The 7,734-nt window shown below is 41.3% G+C and overlaps 1 long non-coding RNA gene across 1 annotated transcript in view; it reads left to right on the forward strand.

Annotated features, from left to right (window-relative positions):
- The window catches only part of LOC140737385 (uncharacterized), a 36,220-nt gene extending 29,091 nt beyond the window's left edge, over nucleotides 1–7,129 (forward strand). Inside the window, exon 3 of the long non-coding RNA XR_012101131.1 lies at nucleotides 6,581–7,129. This is a non-coding gene — a long non-coding RNA (uncharacterized lncRNA). The remainder of the gene's footprint in view (nucleotides 1–6,580) is intronic.
- Nucleotides 7,130–7,734: the final 605 nt, after the last annotated feature.

Raw genomic sequence — 7,734 nt, forward strand, 5'->3', positions numbered from 1 at the left:
CAAATTTAGCTGTCTACATTCAAAATCCTAAAGTTGGGTGTGTGTGATAATACCGAAGCCATTAAAACTGCAGAACGTTTATGCCTTTGTTCTTAAAAAGTATAAAACAGTGCAAAGCAAGAAAAACTAGATCCTCTTTGCAGGGTTGAAAAAAGCCTTTTATATCTCCCAGTTACGGTTTCTGTGTGGATCAGTTTAATCAGTCACAATAGCCCCAACGGAAAGTAATGGCAAATGACGAATAAACTCTCTATTTCTCAGAAGGTTATCTCAATTTTAAATTGTGCCACCGAGTCTAAGGTTGGTAACAAAAGGACTACATTCCTGCTCCCTTGAAAAAGCCTATCAAATGGGACCTAATTTGCTTCAGGTCCTCTTGATAATCCAACCAAACATCCTGAAGCAGTCCACTGAAGTTTTAGGATTTAATTAGGAAGTGATAGACATTCTTTCTGGCTCTTCCAGTTTTCTACAGGCTCACTAACCACTTTGTTACCATGGTAAAACACAGTAGTATATTCCTCTTGTTGTATGAGCTGGTAGTCTGACAAAATCTAACCTGTCATGATCTTTGGCCTCAAGGCCAACCACACAGAGCAATTCCAAGTCACAGTTCCTTGCGACGTGTTGTTGTGACACCCAACGTTTTAGAAACAGCTTCTTTGCCTCCACCATCAGAATCCTGAGTGGACAATTTAATACCATTTAATTTATATATTTATGTCCTGCAGCTGCAAAACAACACATTTCATGGCACAGGCCAGTGATATTAAACCCGATTCTGATTCACATAAATGTTCTGTACATTTTACCTGCTGGGCAGCAAGGAGATCACTGGTTTAATTCCTGGTCTGTCATTAGAAACAGTCAAATGATGTAGATTGAAACATACAGTAAAATGCATCATTTTTGTCAATAACCAACAGAGAATGTGCTCAGGGCTCCAGAGTTTGGAGTTCTACTTCAACACTGTCTGCACTAGAGTTTAGATTGTAAGGACTCACAACACAAGAGCAGATTTAGGCCATTTTTACCATCAGGTGCACCCTGCCATTCCATCATGGCTGATTTATTATCCCCTCAATAACATTCCCCTGCCGTCTTCCCATACCCTTTGATGCTCTGACCAACCAAGAACCCACCAACCTCTGCTTTAAGTATTCTGCATGACTTGATCTCCCAAAGCCATCTGTGGCAATGCATTGCTCTATTTCACATTCCCATTTGGATTTGTCCATACACGGCCTCCTCTACTGCCATGATGAGGCCCAATTCAGGCTGGAGGAGCAACACCTCATATACCGTCTGGGCAGTCTCCAGCCCCTCGGCATGAACGTTGAATTCGCCAACTTCCGGTAATTCCCTCCCTCTCCCTTCCCCCATCCCACTTTCACTCTGTCTCCTCTTCTAGCTGCCTATCACTTCTCTCATGATTCTGCCTTCTACTATTACTCATAGTGCTTTCCCCTTACATTCCTTCTTCACCTTTCCTGCCTATCCCCTCCCTCACCCACCCCTTGATCTTTCCTCTAATTGGTCTCTAACCTGGCACCTACCAGCCTTCTCCTTCCCACCCTCTCCCCACCTTCTTTATAGGGCCCCTGCCCCCTCCCTCTTCAGTCCTGACGAAGGGTCTCAGCCCGAAACGTTGACTACTTGTTTCCACGGATGCTGCCCGACCTGCTGAGTTCCTCCAGCGTGTTGTACGTGTTGATTTGACCACAGCATCTGCAGTGTACTTTGTGTGCACTATTTCACTACCCTCTGGATAAATAGATTCTGTCTCATCCCTGTTCTAAATGGATGTCCCTCTATTCTAAGGCTGTGCCTTTATGCCCGGGACCCCCCCCCCCCCACTTTTGGAAACATCCTCTCCACATCTGCTCTATATCAGCCTTTCAATATTTAACAGGTTTCATTGAGATTTCCCCCTCATTCTTCTAAACTCCAGTGAGTACAGGCCCAGAACCAGCAAATGCTCCTCATATGTTAACCCTCTCATTCCCAGAATCATTCTTGTGAAGTTCCACTGAACCCTTTCCAATACTAGGACATGTTTCCTTAGATAAGGGGCCCATAACTGTTCATAATACTCCAAGTGTGATCTGACCAATGCCTTATAAAGCCTCATATTACATCTTTGCTCTTATATTCTCTTCCTCTCAAAATGAATGCTTACATTGCATTTGCCTTCTTTGCCACTGACTCAACTTGCAAGTTAACCTTTAGGGAATCCCACATGAGGACCCTCAGTTCCCTTTGCACCTCCGTCCCGTGACACACGTGGGTTTCCTCAATGTGCTCTGGTTTCCTCCCAGGTTCCATTGACGTACCAGTTAGTAGGTTAATTGGACTTTGTAAATTGTGCTGCGATTAGGCTAGGGTTAAATAGGTGGGTTGCTGGGTGGTTCGGCCTGTTCTATGCTGTATCTCTAAATAAATAAAATTTTAATCAAATTCCATGAAGGGGCACTGATGGATATTCAATGATCTGCTTTTAAAAATAAAAAGCAGTTCAGTACAGCACCTTTGAAGTATATACTCCTTTTCACCAACAGAAAATCCAACAAAATCTTTTAAAAGCAGCCAGAATCAAAGCATGTGCTTATGTTTTATTCCAGTGATACAACATTTATATGGGCAATGCCAGACACAGGCACATGCAAAGAAAACATTTGGTATTTTTGTTTGAAAGGATTGAGCTACTTTTTGGCAGGAATCAAATACAGCATGAATGATTCATTAGTATTTCATTGTAAGACCATTTAGGATGCACAATTAAACAAAGCCATGTAGATTTTCTGACAGGGCATAAACTCTGCACTGAAGCTAAAGGTCAGGTTAGCTAACATACATTAAGAGGTTTCTTATCAGTAATGTGCCTGTGAGGGGGGAATTGCGTCTGCTGCATGATTTAAAGGTTGCATCAGCTTATAAACAGGCATCCAGAGTTTACAAATTTACTGCTGCTGGTCCCTGAGCAAAGACATCAGTGGGAGGAGTCGAGTGGCTCAAGGCCCGGCAAGTTTGTGAGCACCATGGTGATGGGTGATCGAGGCCTGCAGGAGGTGAGGAGGTTTATTCATTGCTCAGAATTGGACGTTGCTAGCATGTCCAGGCATTATTACTCAGCACTGATGGTAATGGTGTGTCATCCTCTTAAATACTGAAATCCTTCTGGTGAAGTATTCACTTCATGTTGTCAGCTAGGGAGGTTGAGGATGGAAATTCAGAAGAGATAAAGTCAGGTTGATTTGCAGATTGGAAGGGAATACGCGTTCCCATGTTCCCATGCACCTGCTGCCCTTGTCCTCTTAACGGTAAGTGCACATGGTGAATTTTGTTGATGTACACAGTGATAGTAGTGGTGAGCGTAAAAGGGAAGGGTATCAGATAGTGTATCGGTTAATCAGCTGCCCTCTCCTGGGCGATGTTTAGTATCTTTAGCATCATGGAGCCGAACTCATTTAGAAAAATTGGAAGTGCCTCACGATATTCCTGATGTGTTTTGTAGATGGTGGAAAGTCTTTGGGGTGTTAAGAGAGGAATCACTTTCTACAGAGCTTCCTGGCCAGGTCTTGCAGCAACAAGAAGAATGTGGGTGGTCCAATTCAGACCCTGCTCAATGGCTGATCGGGCATATTCTAGAGTGAGGGTATATAACTAATATTAAGCTCAATAGCAGCCATTCTTCAGACATGAACATGGATTGTAGATTAAATTTAAAATGCAGCCCTGAACAACAGTTTTCCTGGAGCTCTGGACACCAGGTGATTAAAAACCAGACAATGCTGATTAACATTCAGTTTATGTGTATGGAGTATGGGTGCAAAAATTATAGGTAATTCAAAGGAAGCACTGTCGATACACTGTAACTACAGAAACACCCTACTGTTACCCTTAATCTTCAGCATACAAGATGTCATGTAATATTGGGTCAACCAGGGCACTTCCTCCAAGAATATCTCAATATGATGCCAGCTGCTCATTTTTGTTAAATAAAACACTGCTGTATCCATTAGCTTCAGTGTCTCTCTGGTGACTTTGTTCACGTTACAACATTGTGACTCATGACTCATGTGATTAGAGGAAGTTTGATGGTGGAAATCTCATCAGGTGTCAAGGATTGTTGAGATGGTCATTGATTGACACTTTTGTAGTGCAACTGAATGGTCTGCCTGCTGCACACAAATATGGGCTGTTCCATTTGTTGAAGTACTCCAAATGGAGTTGAACATCAATTGACCATCAGTGACAAGTATACTGCTGACATAACAGGAGGAAGGTGAATGATGAAGCACTTGAAGATGCTTGGGCCTAGGACACAGCCTTTCCTGAACTGCTGTGATGTCCTCAAGCTGGGATGATCACAATCATCTTCCACTGAGAGAAGAATGACTCAACAATTGAATGATTTTCTCTGTGATACCCATTGACTTTAGCTCCTTGGGCCAAGCCTTGTAAATTGGGTTATTATTGTCGCTTGTATCAAGATACAATGCAAATTTTGTGTTTTGTTTTTTTATAAAGATAATTTCTTCATATCAGTATATTAAGGTAATATAAGGGAAACGCATTCTCAGAATGCAGAATATAGTGTTACAGTCACTGTGAAAGTACAGTGCAGGCAGACAGTTAGGCAGAAAATCATGACAAGGTAGATCGTGAGATCAAAAGACCATCTTATTGTGCATTCAATAGTCTTATAACAATGGAATAGAAACTGGCTTTGAATCTAATGATATACACTTTCAGGCTTTTGTATCTTGGGAGGAGGGAGAAGATTGAATGCCTGGGATGGGAGTGGTCTTTGATTATCTTGGCTGATTTATGGAGGCAGCAAGAAGTATAGGGTGAGATATGGACAATTACCCCAAGCAAAAGACATACTGGGTGAGCAAGTTAAAGGAGAGTATCCCTGCTGATCAAGCCTTTAGTGATACCATTTATGGGAAGTGAATACTCAGCATAGTCTTGGGATGTAGATCCGGTTGGCAGGAATAGCATCAATTCTTCCAGGAAGCAAATTTTGAGGAACAATTTTAGCAAGGTGTAAATCCTAAATCATACTTCCCCTTGGAACTCTATTAATTCCTTTCATTAATATCTACACAAGTATGTCTATTATGAAATGTCTTGGTAAAGGAAAAGGTGGAGAGGTTATAAGGACTCAGAAGAGAGTCATTTTGCTAATAAGAGCGTTGAATGAGAAAACAAGAGAAATCTTAGCACTGGCCTACCTTTATGACTCTATAAAGATAGATTCTTTAAAACCACGTTGAGTCTTTATAAGGCAAGCAGAGCGATATCACTTCCATTTAGTCCATAATTAAGAGGTACTAAAGGAAGAACTATAGCTTCAAATAATGGAGTGCTGACTGACTGTATGGAAACACCAATGCCTTTGGGCAAAAAATCCTACAAAAGGTAGTGGATTTGGCCAAATACATTACAGGTAAAACCCTCCCAGCCATTGAGCACATCTACGTGAAATGTTGCCGTAGAAAGGCAGCATCCATCATCAAAGATCCTCCCCACCTAGGCCATGCTCTATTCTCGCTGCTGTCATCAGGTAGAAAGTATAGGTGCCTCAGGACTCAAACCAACAGGTTAAAAAGCAATTACTCGTCATCATCATGGCTATCCCTCGAGGTTGAGAATGATGGTATTCGTTCCGTACAAGAGTGAAGACGCCTGTGCATGTATTTGTTTAACGTGTACTTGATGTTGCACTTCAAGAAGCACATGATACTTCACAAATCAACCAACTGATTCCAATGGCATGGAAACCACGACGATTGGAGCTGATGGATTTGTTGCAGCCTTCATCCGCCTTCACAGCCGTTGAGTTCAAAGCAACTTCGTCCGCCTGTTCCACGGTTGAAGTCTTGGTTGGATTGTTCTTTGTCAGGAACCTCACCCTTGACCTTACCACCATGGGTGACCCTACCAGGAGCATAGCTCCAGACGGCATCACTCTCGGGATCGCAGGATCACACAAGCTTCTCCACCATGACAAGGTGACAATCCACAGAGAAGAGAGCAATTACTACCCTTCAACTATCAGGGTCCTGAACAAAAGGGAATATCTACACTCATTTAAGGAGTCCTTTATCTTGTTATTTTATGCTTGTTAATTATTGCTATTTACTTATCTGCATTTGCACAGTTGCTATTTACAGTTCCTGATGTTTACAGTAACTGTTCTATAGATTTGCTAAGTATGCCCGCAGCAAAAAGAATTTTAGGGTTGTGTTGTGACATGCATGTACTCTGATAATAAATTTTATTTTGATCTTTTGAGGATTGAAACTTACAGACTAAATTCCTTTTGATTCTATCTGGCTTCTTGATTAACTTTTACACAAAAGTGTATTAATTATTTGATAAATTATCTGAATGGGTGTTGTAGAATTTGCCAATGTTATATAACTGATACAAGAGCCTTTTGCATTGAGTTTGCCTCTAGATAGCTATTTGTTTATCATAACGTAACCCCTTTAAAAAGTAGTTCAAGATATTATCTTGACATTTTTGTTGCACAACACCAAATGGATATTTTTCCATCTTTTTTACCCAGGTCTGAAATGAAAGATAACGATCAAAAGAAAATCAGCAAAAAGAATAATTCACTGCAAATGCGCAATTCATGGAATAAGATGTTGGTGTAGCCTTGAGTGACCACAAGCTAATAACTGGTAATTAATAAGGAAATCACCTGACTTATACTTTGACATTAATGTTAAAAGCCTAAAGCAATTTAGAGAGTATTCTTTCCCTACAAAACATGAAAATAAAAATTAGATCAAGAAAATTTACACCATGGTTTATTGACAAACTTTTGAAAATAGCTGATGGTCAGCAGTCATATAGCTTTCAATTCTAGAAGGCTCAAGCTTAGGAGGGTCTGGAAATGGTGGAGATATTATGAAGTGCATGAATTAACTGTTGCAATTGCTTTGAATATTGCAACTGTAATATCCTGAGAGTTTTCTTCCAGTGTTCCAAGTATTCAGATTTCATTTTGGCCTCATTAAATTTGATTCAAATTCGCTTGCCTTGCTTTTTAGAAAGAGGAGCTACTCATAGCTCAAACACTGGAAATACTGCAGATGCTGGAAATCCAAAACAACGCACAGAAGATGCTGGTGGAACTCAGCAGGCCAGGCAGCATCTACGGAGTAGAGTAAACAGTTGGCGTTTTGGACCGAGACCCTTCTTCAGGACTCTGCTGGGAATCACAGAACAATTTCCTGCACAATCTGCATAAAAATCAGTTCCTTTCTGTTGTGATGGAAAATAACTGGTTCTTTGAGTCTCAACAGTAGAGGCCTGGACACACACAGTTTTAATAATAAGGAATTTATTTACAAGGGGAAGTAGGGTCAACACAAGCAACTACAATATTCTAACAAAAAATGCTTAGGGTTAACACGTGTGGGGAAGGTCGGGTCGGCTGTATAATACACAGAAAGCGGTGTGGGGACAGGGTACAGTTACACATACAAAGAACAAGGGAAAAGCACTACAGCAGCTATCCCCCTTGACCTTGGATAATCGCAGCTCCCTTACCAGGACAAACGATAGACCTTCCCAAACATAAATCAATGCACTTACCTCCAATGAGGTGGTCTGTAAGAGAGACCGAGCCAGGCACAAGTCTCACCTCTTATAGCATGGGGCTGGGCGCGATAATCCAATTAAGGTGACCAATAATTTAGGTGCGCATTGATT

This window comes from Hemitrygon akajei, chromosome 2 (genome assembly GCF_048418815.1).
Source record: "Hemitrygon akajei chromosome 2, sHemAka1.3, whole genome shotgun sequence".
Lineage (NCBI taxonomy): Eukaryota > Metazoa > Chordata > Chondrichthyes > Myliobatiformes > Dasyatidae > Hemitrygon > Hemitrygon akajei.